This window comes from Jaculus jaculus, chromosome 1 (assembly GCF_020740685.1).
Source record: "Jaculus jaculus isolate mJacJac1 chromosome 1, mJacJac1.mat.Y.cur, whole genome shotgun sequence".
NCBI classification, from domain to species: Eukaryota; Metazoa; Chordata; class Mammalia; order Rodentia; family Dipodidae; genus Jaculus; species Jaculus jaculus.
The window spans coordinates 183,785,106-183,806,408 of record NC_059102.1 but is presented as its reverse complement, the minus strand read 5'-3'; positions in this window follow the sequence as shown (position 1 = coordinate 183,806,408).

Here is a 21,303-nt window from a genome sequence, read left to right as displayed (position 1 = left end):
GACCTGGGAAGCCTTTGCGGAAAGAAGTCAGCCCAGCTCCTGACTGCAAGGAGAGCAAAAGTGTGAGGATTTGGGGATGTTCTGTTTGCCGCGTCCCCCACCCCCTCCACACTGTCTTTTACCCTCTTCCTAACTTGAAAAAAAAAAAAAATCTTTGCAGCATCTAACCCAATCACTTACATCCTGCTTGCTTATTCATACAATCAGGGTCAAGATCCGGGCCACAGCCTCCTCTCTGACTTGGTTTGATAGCCCTATACAAACAAACAGGCACCAGCGCGCTGACGATTCCGTGTCTGGCTTCCTAAAGATTTAAAAATAATAATAATAATATATTCTGGGTCTGCATCCTTGAACAGCAGTTAATAGATGATCTGTTTGTCTATCGAGAGTGCTAGACCAGGGGTGGTGGGTGGCTTGAGGGATCATGACAACTTAGCTGCAAACCTCGATGCCCCCCCCAGTGTGTGTGTGTGTGTGTGTGTGTGTGTGTGTGGTGTTTCCTCTGCTTGAACTCTCCTGCATGCGATTTAGGTAAGAGGAATACACTACTGTTAAAAGTCGCCTAACCAACAAAGTTTTGCTAAGAACCAAGAGATACTAAACTGATTATATATGTACAAGCACCCAAAATCTTGTTGCAGATTGCACCAGCAGGAAACGCTGAGACCTCGCTGACGGGCTGGCTCTGAGGCTCACGTGGGCGCAGGAAGGGAAGTTGGATGGAATACTCGGGAAGCAAATTTTCTCTGACAGTTTTGGCTTCCCCGCCTGTTTGACTTCTTCCGAGGACAGTATGTATAAGCCGGCAGCTGGATCCACGAGGTAAACCAGCGGAACAGACTCAAGACAAACACAGGTTGTGAGAAACTGAGCGGAGGGAAGAAGAAATCCCAGGAAACCTCTATACACCCCCCCCACCGTGTGAGCAATTCCAAATGGGAAGTTTCCCCACATGTGCAAATAGTTTCCAAAGTAGGTGAGATGGCTCTCCCCAGCGCCCCATGCTTCCGACTTTCTTTTTCCAGCTAAAGTCTTAACTGTGTCTTCAGCAGTAGTAAAGGGTCGTCTGTCGCCTTTATTATCTTTATTTAACAATCGCTGCCCCTGGTTCCAAGTTGCCGTCTACACTGAAGTGTGGAAATAAGCCTTGTGGGTATACATGAGCATGCAAACACACACACACACACACACACACACACACACACACACACACACACGACAGGTACAGACACTCAGTGGCTTGGAAAGTTGACAAGGTTTTCTGCTTTGCTGCAGAACAAGAAACTAATCTTGGGGAAATATCAGCGGTTTTCAACATTAACTAAAACAAGAGGAAGACTCGGTGGGTGGAACTTATTTAGTGTCCTTGACAAAGCTCACCCCTACAGTGATGACCTGTCATGTTGATCTTCAGCCTTCCACAGTCCCCGCCCTCAGAATGCACAACAGACAGCAGCTTTTCAACGCAAAGTGTTCAATAAGTAGGGAAAGGCATCATTTTGAAATCTCTTGCTGAGTCATTCTCAACTTCTTTGACCCATCCAGTAAAGCCGTTTGCATAATTGATAATAGTGCTGCTCCAGCCAGGCTAAACAAGAATGTGTCCTACTTAGCCCATCTGGGAGCGCAGGAAACAACAAAGTATGTATGTATATTCTTCAGAAGGCCCCAGCCTTTGAGCTGCTGATGGTGTTCTTTTTCCATACCCCAGATGCTAGAAGGGCCTTTTAAATCTTAGCCTGTCAACAATGCCAGCGTATTTCATCATATGTAAGTTTGCAAGACCCTGTACGTAGTTTACCTTGTCTCATTTCCCTTGGTAGGAATGACTAGGGTTCAGTCATTTATTCCTCAGGTACCACACAAGGGCTTCTGCTTCATTATATATACTTATTAGGTTTTCCTGATAGCTTTATCATTGCTTAATTGAAAATTTTTATAAAGGTATCATTCAGACTCAGAACCTCAGATCTAAATATAGATCTGTTTCTATACACTAGGAAGCTTGCAGAGAGCATTTATTTGCATAGAAATAATACCTAGGCCTCATCCTCTGAGTTATTTTTTAAAATATTTAAATATTAAAAGTAACTCTGGCTTCATAATAATAAGGCACCTAGCTGTAAACTTTCTATAGTTGCTGTGGAATATTCTATCAGAGGATAACCCTACACAATGTGCAGTAGCAGAATTTAATCTCTTCAGGAAAACGAAAGGAGAAAGTTGGGGGCTAGAGAGATGGTACCGCAGTTAAGGTGCTTGCCTGCAAAACCTAATGACCCTAGTTCGATTTTCCAGTACCCACACAAAACCAGATGCATAAAGTGGCTCATGCATCTGGAGTTTGTTTGCAGTGGCTAGAGGCCCTGGCATGCGCATTTTCTCTGTCTGTCTTCTCTGTATCACTCTCTGCTTGCAAGTAAATAAACTTAAAAGAAAAGAAAAGAGCAAGTTGATTTCCTGAGTAAGACATGTGGTGATATGCCTCTGGCTTCTAGCTGGCAAATGTCCTTGACCATAGTGGTTCCTGTAAGAGGCCCTCCACCCTCCTCCACCAACAGTAGGGAATACAGCCGTCCAGCATTGGCAGAAAAAGAGGCAAACTTTATGGTATTTGCTACTTCCTCTTTGCTTTCATTGTTAAAATACGCTGGCCTTGTAGAGAATGCCAACTACAGATGTCTGCTTTCTAATCCTGTCCGTTTGCTAAAAGCTAGATGTGACTTTATGTTGTTAAGTAAAACATGAATGCATTCCCTTAATGTGCCATGGAAAATCACAAAACAGAAAATCATAATTCCATTTAGAATAAATAAATGAAACATATTCATTCTTGCAAAGTAAGTGATATCTAGAAAAAATCAAAGTACAAACTTTTTGAAAGTTTATTGTGGAATAAAATGTGTCTTTCCCCACCCTCTGATCTCACCCCCTCATCTGAATTAAAAAATTGCTAAACTCTAACAAAGGAATGTGTTTAGAGATTGATTCCTATGAAACTGTCCTCATTGGAGATCAAAACCAGCACATATTGGCAATTGCATATTGCATAAAAGCTTTTGAAAAAAGCTTTATATGAATATCATTGCTCTCAATGAAAGTATATGGATCTCAATCAAATACTTTCCTATGAAGAGATGATTCACTGAGCCTCAATGGAAATCGACTCTTTTTTTTTTTTTTTCGGTTTTCCTTTTGGTTTTTTGAGGTAGGGTCTCACACTACTCCTGGCTGACCTGGAATTCACTATGTAGTCTCAGGGTGGCCTTGAACTCATGGCGATCCTCCTACCTCTGCCTCCTGAGTGCTGGGATTAAAGGTGAGCGCTACCACGCCTGACCGAACATCAACTTCTATGCTTTATATTTTCTTTTCTTCCTTTTTTTTTTTTTTTTTTTTGGTTTTTCAAGGTACGGTCTCACTCTAGCCCAGACTGACCTGGAATTCACTATGGAGTCTCAGGGTGGCCTTGATCCTCCTACCTCTGCCTCCCAAGTGCTGGGATTAAAAGCATGCACCACCTTTTCTTCCTTTTTTAAAGTTTTGCCTACAACTTTGTATGGCATATTAATTTACATATATCCATTGTATGATGATTCCAACTCAATGTTTTGTTTTTTGTTTTGAGACAGGGTTGTAGCTCAGGCTATCCTAGAACTCACTGAACTCATTATGTTGCCCAAGACTACCAACTCCCAACTACTAGGATTGAAGGCATGAGCCACCATACCCAGCCATACTTTCTTGGTTCGTTCTTTCTTTCTTTCTTTCTTTCTTTCTTTCTTTCTTTCTTTCTTTCTTTCTTTCTTTCTTTCTTTCTTCTTTTGTGAGTGTGTGTGTTTATGTGAGAAAGGGTTGCTGGAGGTTGAACCTAGGAGATTGCACATGCTAGACAAGCGCTCTACTGCTGACCTATATTCCCATCTCCCCAGGTGTTAATAATTAGGAGATGCTACATTGAATCAAGATCTGTCCCTGCTGCTAATACTAAGTCACAAAGTGTCATGCAGTAAAGAAATAAGCAGATGGTAATAGTTGCTATCACGAAAGTGTGAAAGAAAGTTCTTGTTTGTTAAGGATAAGACATGTAACTCTGAGGACAGAAAAAAAAGAGGCTTCCTACTGCAGTGCATTCTGGGTGCTCATCTCAGTAGGGCCTCTAGTCTGAGTCTTTGGTTAATCCTTAAAAATCTGCTCTTCTATCCTCCCGTCTACCATACCTTCACCATGGGCAACAAGTTACCTGCTTTTCTAACTTCATTTAATTCTATATGTTCCATGGATTAAAAAAAAATTGACAAATCGCTCTATCAATAAAGCATGATATATACCTTAATGCAATGAGAATTCAATTTTAAAATATAAAAATAACGTGTTCCACTATCTCCTGCAATCCCCTTCCCCATTCCTATGGCCCCTTTCTAACTTTCTGTTCCCTACAGCTATTCACTTTAACTTAAACACACACATCTGGAAACTCAAAGCTAGGAACTGCCAGGCAAGATGTCCCCAGAAACACTAGTACATGACTGTTAAGGGAATAGCCAAACACATTCTGTGAGGCCTGTAGCTCGGAAGACCACAGGCCCTAGAAGAAAATCTGCTAAGATTGCTATGCCAAATGGACATATTATCAAATTATCTTGTATATGGTTATTTTATACTCATAGACTTGTGGTTCCATCAGCCTTGGTCACAGAAATTACTTTCTGCAGTGGGCAGAAGTCAATGCAGAGATACATAGCTAGAAAAAGTGCTGATAATAAGTGACTATTGATTGCTCAGTTTAGCTCAGCTCTACTCAGGAAATGTAAAACACCCCTCCAAGGCTCAGGGTGCCCAGCTGAAGAGAGGCAAGAAAAAATATGAGCTAGAGGGTCAGGGATACAATGCTGTAGAACATAATCTTCTAATAACACTACGGCCATTCCATTCATGAGCTCACAACAGGTGCAGTGTCCTAGACAAGACTAATAGAAAGGCTCACAAGACCCCATTCCTCCCATAACAGCTTTTGATAAGTAATGCTTTCTAGAAGTGGGGGAGTTATAGGCATGGGTAAGTTGTCCACACTCCAGTAGATAAACCTATCACCCATGCTCATGCAAACAATCCTAACGAAACATTCCCTCTCCCTCCTTCCCTCTATTTCTCTCTCCTTCACATACACAAGATATGAAAGTGGGAAAGGAATTAGTTAAAAAGGAACTTGAAGGTAGAAAATAAAAGGTAATGAATAAGATCAAAATATAAATGCATACATACATATATATGTATGCATATATATTTCTGAAAATTTAAAGCAAATCTAAAGGAAATCTGGAACTACAATTTTAAAAAAATCAAAAATAAAATGGTAGCACCTTCTTATGATACAGGAAGGTATAAATGGCACAAGGCCAGGTATCCAGGTCAATCACTTGCAAATATTTTTATGGTCTTATTTTGAAGTTGGATAATAAGAGCAAGGAGAGTGAGTAACTTATAAGCACACCACTTCACTTCCTAGCCTCTGACCATCTGCTGGCTCTTTTAGTCACTGCTATTTAGGGCTCTGTTCTACTAACAGTTACTGACCAGTGGAGAACAATGTGTTTATAAGTACCAGTTACCTCTGTCCCAACTAAGGCCTCTTTCAAACCACAGAACATAAGAGCATTATATTCTTCCTAATATCCTAAGTTTTACACTAGGCAGAACTTTCTTGACTCTACCTTGCATTTAAGTCATTTATCTCATAAAAGACAAAAGTCACATCTTTTCAATGCTTTTACTTGATTCAATACAAATTTGTGCTTACTGACAAAAACAAAAGTGAGTTCCAGCTCAGTACTGTATGTAATATTCTAATGTTACATCACCAGGGGTGTTGAACATAAGAATGCAAGTAAAAATTAACTTGGCAATCCATATATTTAGTATAGAAGAAGATTCTGGGATAAAAAAAAAAACTTTTAAATCCCTGCTATCCTATTTGTTAAGCTCTGAATATTTACTCTTTTCTTTTTATTGTTGTTGTTTTCTTTTTTATTGACAACTTCCCTAATTATAGACAATAAAACATGGTAATTCCCTCCCCACACTTTCTGCTCCACAACTCAACTCTCCATCATATTCTTTTATTTTAAACTTTTCTTGTTTATTTTTACTTATTTGAGAGCAACAGAGAGAGAGAGAAAGAGGCAGATATATAGAGAAAATGGGCGTGCCAGGGCCTCCAGCCACTGAAAACCGAACTCCAGATGCGTGCACCCCCTTGTGCATCTGGCTAATGTGGGTCCTGGAGAATCGAGCCTTGAACCAGTGTCCTCAGGCTTCACAGGCAAGCGCTTAACCACTAAGCCATCTCTCCAACCCTCCATCATATTATTTCCTCATCTCAATTAATCTCTTTTGTTGTTGATGTCATTAACTTTTCCTTCTATTATGATGGACTTGTGCAAGTAGTATCAGGCATTGTAAGGTCAAGGATATCCAAGCCAATTTCTGTATGGACAATTGCATTATAAGGTATCCTACTCTTCCTTTGAATCTTAAATTCTTTCTGCCACCTCTTCTGCAATGGACCCTGAGTCTTGGAAGGTATGATAGAGATATTTCAATGCTGAGGACTCCTCTGTCACTTCTCAACACTATGGTGCCTTGTGAGTCATGCCAAGGTCTCTACCATCTGAAAAGAGAAGCTTCGATATCCAAACGTGAGAGTATCATTAATATATGGGTATGAACATTAAGAGAACTGCTTATTTGACATTTTGGTGAACATAATATATACATTTAGCCAGACGCCAGCAAACATTATGCCCCTAGGACTCATGACTTCCCCCATCATAGGTTTTTCAGTATCAGTTATGTATTCCCTTCCATAAAGCAGGCCTCCAGTCCAATTAGAGAGTGGTTTGTTTCCCCATAACATGCCACTATTGCACTCGTTGGCTTATTTGGTCTGGCTGGCCACATTTAAGGCTTGCAGTGTCCACTGTTATTTCCACTGGTGACTTCTTTCTCTTGCATGGAGCTGCATTCAGTGTAGCTTTTTCCAACTTACTTTAAGCTGGTCTACATTTATTCTTTCTTTATTTTCTTTTTATAATTAATAAAATAAAATACAAACCTCCTGAGATAATCAGCTATCTGTCAAAATATCAAATACTTGAATCTATAAAAGTTATAAGGAGAAGCTGGGTGTGATGGTGCTTGCCTTTAAGACAAGTGCTCAGGAAATTGAGGTAGAAGGATCACTGTGAGTTCAAGGCCAGCCTGAGACTAGCCTGAGACTACATAAGAAATTCTTCCTGGTTAGTATGGTCTAAAGTAAGGCCTTATCTAAAAAAAAACAGAAAATTATGAAAAGAAAAATTCATCCAGAGTTACAATTTTAGAGACTTCAGATCATGATTGTTTGGACTTGCTACTTCTGGCCTGTTGTGAGACAGTAGGTCATAGCAGAGAGAATGTGGAAGAGAAAGGGAAGGAGTTAGAGTCCCACTTTCCCTTTAAGGACACCCTCCCAAAGATTTGAAGGCCCCCCACTCGCTCCCAACTCTTAAAGACTGAACCATTTAGGGCTAGAGAGATGGAGCAGTTGTTAAAGTCACTTGCTTTCAAAGTCTGATAGCCTGGGTTCAAATCCCTTCTACGCCTGTAAAGCCAGATGAACAAAATGGTGTATGCACCTGGAGTTTGTTTGCAGTGTCTCTACAAACAAAAGTTTGAGAGCTGTGGTTTGTTCCCTCTCTTTCTCTCTCTCTCTCACACACAGAAATAAATAGCATATTAAACAAAAGATCCCACCAACTCCCATTAGTGCCAAATAAGAGCAAACTTCCTGCACATGGATCTCCCGAGGACCCTTAATATCAACCACATAACTCATTTGGCTACTTTGAAGTACAAATGTATCAATTATATGAGTGGCCTATGTCCTCACCTCTTTTACCCGTGATATCCTCAATAATCCATATGCTGGAGGAAAAAACTAACAAGTACCTATGAAATAACTAGGAAAAGGCAGAACTGTCCTTTTCAGATAAAAAGAGAAAATGAATGAGGATTGAAAACTGAGAATGCTTCACAATAAGGTTCATCTAATGCAGACTTTCATCTTGCCTTTTCCATCTCTGACTCATAAATAACAAAATGTCCAAATAATAGCACTAGTAGGCTGTTAGTTTTGTTAATTTTGTTTTGAAACGTCAATTTTGACAGCTTGGATTTATCATAGCAAACACTTTTCAAAAATCAATAGCTGAAAACACAGTGTAGTAAAATAAGTGGAATTTTAAACCCTGGCATCTTGAATGCTCTTGAATAAGTTCTTGGGTAATTGGCTGGTATATGTTTAAAACATTGTGTGACTTCATTTTTATGATACATTGTAAAATCACCAAGTTATTTTATAACTGACTTAACTCTATTCATAATATACAGCTGCACTTGAACACTAGTTTTTCTGTATTTCTAAAACTCTCCATTATGCCCTGGGTGTACTTCCAAGACCCAGCCAGATTTATTTTGTAAGCTGTACTGGGCTTTTAGGTGGTAATAATTAATGACTTTGGCCTTCATCTTCAGGCATTATAACTCACTTTGGGTGGCTTTTCCAACCACTAAAGCAATAGTTTTGCTCTATAAAACCTCCAATCAATATGAAACATCTGAAGTGTGTTTATTTATATATTTATTGCTTTTTATCTTCATAGCACTTTAACAACATTAACTTAACCTAAAATGAGTAAATATGCTTTGTTCTCAGCTAGCAATCGTAGACCTAGAAACCAAAATCTCTGGAGTTACCTCAACTCAGTCAGAAGGGACAATTTCCTTCATTTTCCCCCTTACCCTTTGCAGAAAGATTTTATTCAGATGTGTTCTGTGTTTGACAATGCAAGGCATAAGGAAGGGGGAGTCATGTAAACTGAGCAGGACACACTTGGACCAAAGTGGGCAATCCCCTTTTTTAACAGTGGATTCTAATTTTCTCTGGGTCAGTGCAGCACTGGCTATCCATAGTGCCGTGCCAGGGTACACAGGAGAGCTGAGTCGTCAAGACCTAATTACCCAGGCAAGTTTTTGATCTTCAATTATCTAGCTATTTCAGATGGGTGTGGTGTTTTAATTTTTTTTTTTCTTGCTAGTGGGAAAGTACTGACATTTCTGGATAACATCCCTGATTTTCCATTTTAGTGTGCATGTACTCAATATAAGATCATACCCACTGCTTTCTAACTTGTCCTTCCTGTAAAACACCACCACTTTTGAGTTGAAGTCGCAATTTATTTGTGAGCCTGAGCCTGTCTCCCCAGCATTAAATATTCTGATTGGAACAGGGGCAGAGAGTTCTGATGATTTCCTCTCTCACTAATCTTCAGAAGGATTTAGGGAAAAAAAAAAAGTCCTCATTCATTTACGTTCCAACATTAACATAAAAAGAAACTCAATGCTGTTGCTAGAATAATTTCTAAGAACAGCTCCACTTTTAAAAATGACAACACTGGGGCTGGAGAGATGGCTTAGTGGTTAAGTGTTTGCCTGTGAAGCCTAAGGACCCTGGTTTGAGTCTCAATTCCCCAGGACCCATGTTAGCCAGATGCACAAGAGGGCGCACGTGTCTGGAGTTCGTTTGCAGTGGCTGGAAGCCCTGGCGTGCCCATTCTCTCCCTCCCTCCCTCCCTCCCTCCCTCTCTCTCTCTCTCTTTCTCTTTTTCCTCCTGTCACTCTCAAATAAATTTAAAAAAAAACGAGAACACGGGCTGGAGAGATGGCTTAGCGGTTAAGCACTTGCCTGTGAAGCCCGAGGACCCCGGTTCGAGGCTCGGTTCCCCAGGTCCCACGTTAGCCAGATGCACAAGGGGGCGCACGTATCTGGAGTTCGTTTGCAGTGGCTGGAGGCCCTGGTGTGCCCATTCTCTCTCTCTCTCTCTCTCTCTCTCTCTCTCTCTCTCTCTCTCTCTCTCTCTCCCCGCCTCTGTCTCTCTCTGTCACTCTCAAATAAATAAATAAAAATGAAAAAAATAAAAATGAGAACATAATTTTGAAATACAAGATGTGGACATTTCTAGGTAGCCTACAAGGTGAGCTTGTCTTTTGTTTTCTTGTTCTGTAGTAACAATTACTAAGAGAAATAAAAATTGCTGCACATTTGGCTTGAAAATTTAGTGCAAGGTTTATGGCTTACTCTGAAAATCATCAGACCACATGCAGAGAAACTGACGCTGGGTGCTCTTAATTACTAGTAAAACAGGAAAGAAATTAGTCAAACAATTAATTCAATATGTAGTGGAACCATTCATTACCATTTAAAAAAAATTCTCATACCTCAGTATATAAATAAATCAGTTCTGAGGATATACTCCCAAAGGATAAATAAAATTATCATGAATCACAGAGTTCTTCATAAAATAGAACATACATGTATAAGTGCCATTAACTATACCAGAAGCATAATGAGTAGGCTACTTTCCAAATTGTGCTTTTCCTTCCCTCAAATTACTGTTCTCTAATCTAAGTCAACATTTACTGTTTTGACCTTGGTCTTAGTTATTTCTAACACATAACTTCCCCAAATCATAAACACCAAAGTGAAAAAGATGATGATAAGTTTTACTTAGCTTAAGGAAAATTTACAGTGAAAGTAGCTACATGTTTTCCTTTCAAATAATTTCAAGAACCATAGGCTATGTCTTTGGATTCATGATTACATGTAGCTTTTGATTTTCTATCAAGAAGGTGAAATTCTGGTTGTTCCTTGGTGTTGACAATACACTTTTCCATAACACTAATTTTTTTCACCATGCTTCTCACTTCAGAGTAAATTCAGAGGCTAAGTCAACCACCTGTATGTCCTCCACTGTGCTCCCAAGAGGCACAAGTGTGTGAAAGTTGTGTGAGAGGCTTTCTACATGGTTTTTAGCACTTAATTTTCTAGTGAATATGTTAGACCAAGGTTAAATATGTGAGCTACATATCAGAGGGTGAATATTGAAAGTACATTACATAATACCATTTTAAGACAGAATGTGAAAATTAAGATATCAAAGAAATACAAACGTGCTATTGGGAAATGAACTAATGTTAGGGATAGGGCAATATTACCATCTTGGCTAGGAAAAATGATTAAAACTCTTGAAGATATTTTCATTTCATAAGTGTGGAGTTCATGAATTTAAATATGATGCTAGTTAAATGTCTCTACCTTCATAAAAGAGTGAAAATATGATCATAGTCTAAACTACCAGATAACCTAATCTGTATAGAAGCATTTTCTCAGGAGAATGTTAGACCAGTCTTCAGAGCCTGTTTTCCTCTGAGGCCCTCTAAGACCACATAATCCTGAAGCTCTTAATTTAAAAAACAGAAAACAGTGCAGGAGTTGGGACTAATTGGCCCAAATGTGTTGTAGAATATGGTGTCTAATTAGAACACTGTCTGAGGCATTCCCCAGAAAATACAAAGAGCATGTCTTATGCAGACAAACATTGGCAGCTGCAACCCTGTTGGCTGGGCAGTTTTTTGACATCCTGCGACCTCTAGTGAGAACCAGAAGTTGTCAGCCAATATAAATTTCTTTACCTAATCCAGTCTGTATAGGAACTATAAGGACAGACAGAAAGAGAGAGAGACCTCTCAGCTTGACCAATAATAATTTTTATTTTTCTTTTTCTTTTCTTTTTTTTTTTTTTTTTTGTCTTGTTTTTCAAGGTAGGGTCTCACTCTATCTCAAGCTGACTTGGAATTTGTTATGTATTCTCAGGGTGGCCTCAAACAGTGATCCTCCTACCTCTGCCTCCCAAGTGCTGGGATTAAAGGCATGCACCACCACACCCAGCTATTTTTCTTGATCATCATAGTAATTCAAGTTTAAGAAGGCACGAATGGCTTTAAATAAATGGATTTTTTAAAGAAATTTGATTAGTTATTAGTTCCATTCCATTATATCAGAGAATAAAACTAGAAGGAAACACAGTGAAAAGTAAGTGACGATATGAAATGCATTTCAGTGAAAATTAATGTATCACTTCAATATATCACAAAAAAGTAGGCAACTGATGTAATTTTTACTGTAATTTTCTTAGAAAGTAAATATTCAAATTTTAGAATGGCTCAATTATACTATTTCTTAACTAATTCTATAAAATAGTGTATCATTCCCCCAAATTAAGATATTAAAGAATTAATTACATTTTGGTGAAAAAAACATAAATGCAAAATTAGTGCATAAGAAACAGATGAGGGGCTGGAGAGATGGCTTAGCGGTGAAGCAATGCCTGTGAAGCCTAAGGACCCCAGTTCAAGGCTCGATTCCCCAGGACCCATGTCAGCCAGATGCACAAGGAGGCACACATATCTGGAGTTCGTTTGAAGTGGCTAGAAGCCCTGATGTGCCCGTTCTCTCCCTCTCTCTCTCTCTCTCATACACTCTCACTCTCTTTCTCTCTCTCTCTCCTCCTCTCTGTCACTCTTAAATAATTAAATAAAAAATAAACATTTTTTTTAAAAAAAGGAAACATGAGAATATCATGGGTTAACTCACACCTTTGTATAGTACTCACTGTGAAAACCTTGAAGCAATGTAACATAGTGATGTCAGTTGCTTAAGGCCAGTGTGCACATCCATATAAGAAATATGCATATACAGACAGGAAGCTTTGTCTTCTCCCTCCTTCACTACTTGCTTCCCTTCCCTCTTCCTCATACTCCTTCCATTCTTTCTACTTTTCCTTCCTTCAATTGTTTTTTTTTTTTTAATAATGAATTCAAACAGTTCTGGAGCTATACTTACCAATTTAGCTTTCTAGAAAACTTAAACCACTTTCTAAAGGTAAAGTATAAATCTATATTTACTTCTACCACATTGGCAATAATGGTCTAGTTTCAATTGCATAACTTTTATATAATAAACCAATGTAACTAATCACAACATACAGAATAAAGAAATTCACATTGATTTTAAAACATTATTTGATAATTTCTTTATCATTTATTAATAGAATCATGACAATTTTCAGTGCCAGGGATGGGATATTTTCCAGTGAGTTGTTGGCCAGGAAGGTCCCTGATGCCCCCAAAACATTACAAGCCATTACCAAGGCCCTTGGCTTCCCACCAGGAATAGATGGTAAGACCCTATTGCTGAAGACTGCACATACTTGGGCTGGAAGGTCACTGAGAAATCCTTCTAGAGATGAGCTGAAAACCTCCTCCATGTAGACCAGCTGACAGAAAGCTGGAAGAAGTCACACTTCATACAGCTCAGTAGGAAAGAGAGAAGCTTCCAGTGAAGATACTCCACAGTGGACCCTACAAGCCTTATATTTGGCCAACCAGGCCAAATGAGCCAACAGGTACAATAGTGGCATGTCTGTTATGGGAGAAACCAACTGCCCTGTAAGTTGACTGGAGGCCTGCTCCATGGGAGGGAAAACATCTCTGATACTGAAAACCTACAACATCGATAGTCATGAGCCCTAGAGGTGTAACGTCTGCTGCTGTATGGATAGATGTATCTACTATGCTTGTCAGAGTTCCCAGTAAGCACTACATACCCACATATTTATGCTACTCTCACCTTTTTCTGTTTTTTTGTTTTCAAGGTAGAGTCTCACTCTAGCTCAGGTTGACCTGGAATTCACTATGTAATCTCAGGGTAACCTTGAACTCATGGCAATCCTCCTACTTCTGCCTCCCAAATGCTGGGATTAAAGGTGTGTGCCACTATACCTGGCTTACTCTCACTTTTTCATTAGATAACTTTCTCTTTTCAGATGGCAGTGACCTTGGGATGACTCAGAAGGCACCATGGTGCTGAGAAGAAGTGACAGAAGAGGGCTCAGCACTGCAATATCTCTATCACACCTTCCAAGGCTCAGGGTACATTGCAGAAGAGGTGGCAGAAAGAATGTAAGAGCCAAAGGAAGGGTAGGACTCCTTACAACATGCTTCTCCAGACACCAAATGGCCTGGATATCCATAACCTCACAGTGCATGACACTACTTACACAAAACCATCATAATAGGAGGAAAAGATGATGACATCAAAATAAAAGAAAAACTGATTGAGAAGGGGAGGGGATATGATGGAGAGTGGAGTTTCAAAAGGGATTGTAGGAGGAGGGAAGGAATTACCATGGAATAATTTTTACAATCATAGAAGTTGCTTATTATAAAAAATTAAAACAATAATGATAACAATTAAAATGATCGAGATAATTGTCCCATCTCTTCAATTGTAGAATAATTGAACTTCTGTTAATACCTTGTATGACTAGATGATTGCCACGTGGCCAGTCTTTTATCACGATTCATTTTCTTGCTCTTTTTGGTTTTGGTTAAGATCTGAGCTGGATGACTGAGTCATGTCTTCTCACAACTTTTATGCTATGAGCAAGTGTTCCAAAGTATTTGAGGCACAGCATAGCCTGTCACTTAAGCAGCTTGGCTTAAATATGTCTCCACATGCAAAGATGGAGTAAGGCATTTGCTTCCAGCTAATGGGAACTAAGCAATAGCATCCACACCCGCTATTGCTCCTGTTGAGTCAGCCATCACTTCTTGCTATCAGGTGGCTTGTTCACTCAGAAGTTCTCTGATTCCTCAGAGAGAAGTTCTTAACAGGTTTAATGCAATGAATAGAGTGCATGGTGTAATTTGTTACCTTTTGTTATTATTTCATTGCTCTATGAAGAACATAACTCAAAGTAAACCAGCATAATGACGTCAAGTTGTACCTATGCTATTTCCAACTTAATTCTAGCAGCACTTTGCTAGGCTCTCCATGAGATAACAAAGAAAGGTCTTTGACTCTGAACTGAGGAAATGCATGCTTTAAAATGTAGAAAGAAACATCCATTGGCTGAGTATTGACTGTCCTGGAAACCTAAAACGACATCACTGTAAAAAATGCTGAGTCAATAAGTAAAGCATGGGCTGGAGATATAGGTCGTCTGCACAGTGTGAGGCCTGATCTCTGCGCATCAACGTTGCTGCATTTAAAATGATCTAGGAGACACACTTTTGGTGTTGTCTGTCAAGGCATTTCCAGAGAGGTTTAACTGAGATGGACAATCCAACCTGAATATAGGTGGCACCACCATGGGTTCAGACCCCAGAATAAATAAAGAGAAAAGGGAGGAATCTAGCTGAGAATCAGCATTTATCTCTCTCAGCTACTAAGGGCTCCCAGAAGTAGGCAAACAGTCTACTACCACCCACACCTCTCAAACCATGATGAATTGTACCCTCAAACTGTGAGTTATAAAAACTACATTGTCTTTCATAAATTGCTTCTGTCAAGGTGTTTTGTCATGGCAACAAGAAAAGTAGATAATCCACCAAGCACATGCAATAATACTGGGTCCAATTCCCAAAAAAGTGAGGAAGGAAGGGAGGAAAGGAAAGAGGGAGAGAAGAGAGAGAAAGAGGGAGGGAATAAATCCTGTGAACACAGTTCAAATATTTCCTATTTTTATTATATTTACCTTTTTGTAATACAGTGCTGGAGAGTATGGACTATATATAATTACCTCCTTCTTAATTAAAGAGTAGTTAATAGCCATCAACTTGTACTTTGTTAACTAATCACATGTTCCACAATCTATCTCCATTCATAAGTAATTTTATCATCTCATTGTGCATTAGTGAAATGGAAAGGTATGCTCAATTTGACAGTGCCAGTAAGTTGAAGAAAGACTTTTTTTTTTTTAACCTTTTCATTTTTAGACAGGGCGAGACCAAGTGGAAAAGAAGAGAGAGAGAAAGAGAGAGAGAGAAAATTGGCGCCAGGGTCTCAGCCACTGAAGTAGAATGCCAGACGCTTGTGCCACCTAGTGGGCATGTATGACCTTGTGCTTGCCTCAGCTTTGTGTGTCTGGCTGATGTGGGATCTGGAAAATCGAAAATGGGTCCTTAGGCTTCACAGGCAAGTGCCTTAACCACTAAGCCATCTCTCCAGCCCCAGTTTGTAATTTTTTAAATACTTGTCAATGTACTTTGCAGGGTGACAGAGCAAAATCTTTCTCCACGGCTAGAGAGATGGCTTAGTGGTTAAGGCACTTGCCTGAGAAGCCTAAGGACCCAGGTTCAATTCCTTAATACCCACTCAATACCCACATGCATATGGAGTTTGTTTTCAGTGGCTAGAGGCCATGGAGCACACATTTTCTCTCTTCCTCTCCCTCTTTTACTCTTTCTTTCTCTCAAATAAATAAATAAATATGTTATTTTTTTCCAAACTGTTACAAGAAAAGCCAAATGTCCAGCTCTTTCAGCTGCTTAGATGATACTTTTTGTCTCTGGAAACTACTATCTTTCTCTGCTGTTTGTTATGACTCTTTCCAATTTCTCCGTGTTCTAACTGCTGAGATATGAAGTCTGATCAACATTAAGATGTTAGTCTTCTCTCTTCCATTTTTAAAAATTATTTTCAATGTTATAAATCTGATCTGGGGCATTGAGTGATATTGCCACCAATAAGACTCCTTTGGTATATAGTGTTTCATAATATTAGAAACTGATTTTTTTCATGTTATGAATATTCAAATTATTTTTGTATTTGAATGAATTTAATCATTTTGATCTCTTTATTTTTCTTGTATGATGCCAATTCCATTTGTTTTATCAAATCATTCAAATTCATAAACATTTATGTGTATGTACAATTATACATTGTACATTTTGTTCTGTTACTATATAAGCTCATACCCTATCCATTCCCAATTTATTGGACTCACTGCTGACCTGGAATTCATTATGTCATCTCAGGGTGGCTTCAAACTCCCAGTGAACCTCCTACCACTGTCTCCCAAGTGCTGTGATTAAAAGCATGTGCCACCATTCCCAGCTACTTTATGGATTTCTAAGTTACTTTATTAGGCAATATTATTTCTTCATAATTTGTCACTTTAATAATTCTTTACTACATGCTCATTTTATTGACATGTTTTACATTTTAAATCCTTGGTCCATTTATTTCCATTTCTTTGGGAATGAGAATATTTGTAATGATGAAGTATATCTTGAAGTTCACTCAAAGAGAATACAGCCTTTTTTTTTTTTTTTTTTTTTGAGGTAGGGTCTCACTCTAGCCCAGGATGACCTGGAATTCACTCTGTATTCTCAGGATGGCCTCAAACTCATGGTGATCCTCCTACCTTTGCCTCCTGAGTGCTTGCTAGGATTAAAGGTGTGCGCCACCACACCTGGCTTAAACGCTATTCTTGTTTAAGCAGAGAGAACGTGATGAAATTGTATGTGTGGAGCGATCTGGGGAGACCTAAATAAGCAGGTTTCATTCTGATCCAGTGATAACTCAAGAAGACAGTCAATAAACTGGCCTACAGAGTGGATGCCTTGTTTGATAGAACCAGGGAGGCAGATTTGGATACCATTTCCAGAAACCCTTAAGTCATAAGCATCCAAGAGTTCTGATGCCCAAGTTGGGAGGCCATTATTTCTGCAGTGTCTGTCTCCTATGGAACCATGGCTTGGTAGAAATCATTTCTACTAAGAGAAGCTGCCTCAGTGGGAGAAATACTTCTCCATTTGAGTTGTCCAGAACTTTGCTACACAACATAGTAGCCACTAGACACTTTCTTCTCTTGAGCATTGGAAATATGGAAGATGGAAAGAGGATAATGCCCATCAGATTTCAAAGATGTAATGAGGGAAATTAAAGAGTTTAAAATACCCCAAATTTTAAAATGCACATCATATGACAATAAATGATATTTGGAATATATGTGGTGTTCAATGTAACAGGCAATATAAGTTCATTATTACCTGTTTTCATTTTAGATTTTGTGATGTAACTATCAGTGTGTGTGTGTATGTGTGTGTATGGATGGATGGATGGGTAGATAAATGATAGATAGATAGATAGATAGATAGATAGATAGATAGATAAATAGATAGATAGATAGATGATAGATAGATAGATAGATGATAGATAGATAGATAGATAGATAGATAGATAGATAGATAGATAGATAGATAGATATGAATCAGTGTGTTGATACATGTGTGTATTCATGTTTGTGTGTAACTTGTACATACATGGGTCAGGTGTCCCTTTTTTTCCTTATCCCAAGAGTCACTGAACCTGTAACTGCTGTTTTCAGCCACACTGTCTGACCAGCAAGCTTCATCAGTTTTCTAGACACATCTAGCATTTTGTGTGGGGGCTGAAAATCAAACTTGGGCCCTTTCAGGCCCTCATTCTTGCATGGTAAGCACTATTACATGCTAAACTATCTCCCAGACCCTAAAATTTGTTTTGGAGATGTTTTTCAATCTTTAGATACAGTCTCAATATGTGGCCCAGAAACCTGTTACGTAGCCTAGCCTCAAACTCAAGATCTTCCTTCCTCAGCCTACTGAGCGCTGAGATTCCAGGTGTGCATCAACATACCTGACATGACTAGAAGATTGAACATTGTATAAGACAGTATTGTACTTCTGTAGAACACTGCTTCTCTAGAATCCACAAATTAATTTCACACAAAAACAAATTTTCATTCATAAGACTTGGTCTTCTTGGACAGCAAAATCACTATTGATCACACCAAGCCTCAGCATTTTTTTGTACAAGATAGTTCCTAAGAGAAAAATTTGGACAGTACCTCATGAGCCCTGTCTGTTTTAATTTGATTTGTTTCAGGTTCTGTGGTTGAACCCAGGACCTGGGACATGGTAAGCATGCTCTCTGCCACTGAGCTATAACCCTAGCCCTATCTCTTAAATTTAAACTTAATTTTTCTCACTGTAATGACTTTCATGATATGTTGTTTTTCTTAAATATTATAATATTCTTCCTCACATTTGATATGTTTTATATTTTAACATCCTAGAAGATTTATATCCTAAATTTTCAAGTATCTTAAGCTTTTTAATTCTTTTCTCTTTATTTTGTTTTGTTTGTTTAGTTTAGTTGGATTTTTTTTTCTAAGAAAGTCTTGCTTTGTAGTTCAGGCTGCCTTCAAACTCACAAAAATCTCCCTGCTTCAGCCTCTCAAGGGCTGGGATTATAATCATTCATTACCACAACATGATTAGTTTTCTTTTTCCCAATTTGTATTTCATTTATTTTTATGTCATGACCAAAGAAGGTAGTCTCACACATTCTTTTGATGTTTGAAATATATTAATTTTGTTGTTGTTGTTGTTGCTAAAATAAAACCAGCTGCTCCAAAAGCCCCTTAGGCATGGGAAAGAAACAGGTTTTCTTTCTCTACTGCAACATAAGAAGCTTAATTTCTATGTGTTAATGTGCCTTTTAAATATTAGCCAAACTCTCATTACTGTTGTCCTGGTCTTCCTTGTGCTATTGCATTTTGTTTTGCTTTTGGCATAGTGGGTCTGTCAAGGACAGGGAGATATAAAATATTCCAACCTTTGTAGAAACAAGTTAGAGTTAGGAGATGAAGAAAAAGAAACAAATTATTAAAATATAGGCTATGGGATGGGTATTTAAAGATATGAGCCATGGAAGCTCAATACAAGGACACATTTTGTATATAAGGATTAGAGGAAGGCATCAGATAGAGCAAGTCATTTTAAGGGATGTTTTTACACACTTGCGTAGAACTTGGGATTATTGAAGAAGAGAAGCTATAGCATTTGGAAAAAAATATGGGAAGGGAGGCTGTGGCAAGGCAGTGACTGGTTGCTTAAGCTAATGATACTGATGATACTACCTGGCATATGAGTTACACTGGAGGAAAATGATGTTGAACAATTTTTTATTTTATTTATTAACATTTGTCTTTTTATTTCGTTTTTGAATGGCCTTTTATACTCTCTACCTAGTTTTCAACTTTTTTTCTTTTTGAGGGCGGAAGCCTTACAATATGGTATATTTTATAATTATCCTATGTTTCTTCCCACATGTGTTGCTTTCTTTTGATTTGGGTGATAGTTGTTGTATACAGAAGTATCTGTTTTTCACCATGTCAATTCAATCACTTTTTACTTTGCTATCTTATTTTACTTAATAATTGATTTATACCTAAAGTTTTGATAATATGCATCCTTTACTTTGCTGCATTTTCTATGCTTTCCAAATTTAATGATTTGGGAAATCAATTTTTCCTTGTATCAGCCCACACTTTAATAGTAGCTTATAATTTCAGAGTCTACTTGTCTATATCTTGATAGCATTATATTTTTTCTCGTTTTGTCATCATATTACATACAACTAATATGTCATTTAGGATATATTATATATTGTATAATATACATTTTATTAAACATATAATTATTTGCCTCAGTATTCTCATTTTCATGTTAATAATGCTCTTAATTATTTTGCCTCTGAACTTCTAAACTAAAGCAAATAAATAAAAACCATGAAAACTTTTTTAGAATGATTTTTGCAATGGTTTAAAATCTTCCAATTGAAATGTTTTCATTCAGGAACATGTCTTTTGCATTCTTATATATCAGTTTGTTAGCTTAGTAAGGCTGTGCACATCTTATTATTAAAATTATTGTTAGGTCTTTTATTATAAGTAAATGAGATGTTTTTTAACAATATTTTGTTCAACTTTAAATTCCAATCTACAGAAACAGATTTTCCTTCATGGTAGAGCCTTATTACTTCATGTAATGATGACTGTTACTTGGTAATTTTTTTTAACACAACATGATTTTCTCTTTGTTTGAGCTAATGTTCATTAAGAAGGGTAGTGAATTTTACTAACCTAAAAAGACATTCCTTGAACTAAGATTACACAATACCTTAATATTTTGAAGACTAATTTTTTTCTATAAAATGGAGGAGCTAAAGAAGCAAAAGGCTTGTGTTTTTCTCTATTTTCAGTTCTATTTTTGCCCATTCTATTGCACTGTAGTTCTTCTAAAGCAAGACAGTTTTCCTTCCTCACAAGAAATACAGCCTGCCAACTAGAAGCAAAACATAAAACCTCTTGGTTTGTTTCTCTCTGTGTAGTACACATGTCATTTTGTTACATTAGTAGATGATTCCATAACAATGGGGCTACTAAGTCTGGCTCCACCTTTGACTACCCAAGTATTGCCCACCTTGGCCATCAAATAAGTCATAGCAAGAGATCTTGTTAAAAGAGCTGTAAATAAAAAAAAAAAAAAAGATTCAATTGCATTGACTGTTAAAATTCAGTACATGAAATTTAAGTTTTCTTATTTATTTTTGCTTATCAAGGTGGCTGTAATTTCAGACATCAGCAGAAATCAAAAGAGTATATATGCCAGTTAAACTTGGATATTTGCATATATTTTCTGTAGGTGTCAGCATTGCTTTGTAATCATCTTATGGGCAGACATGTACTT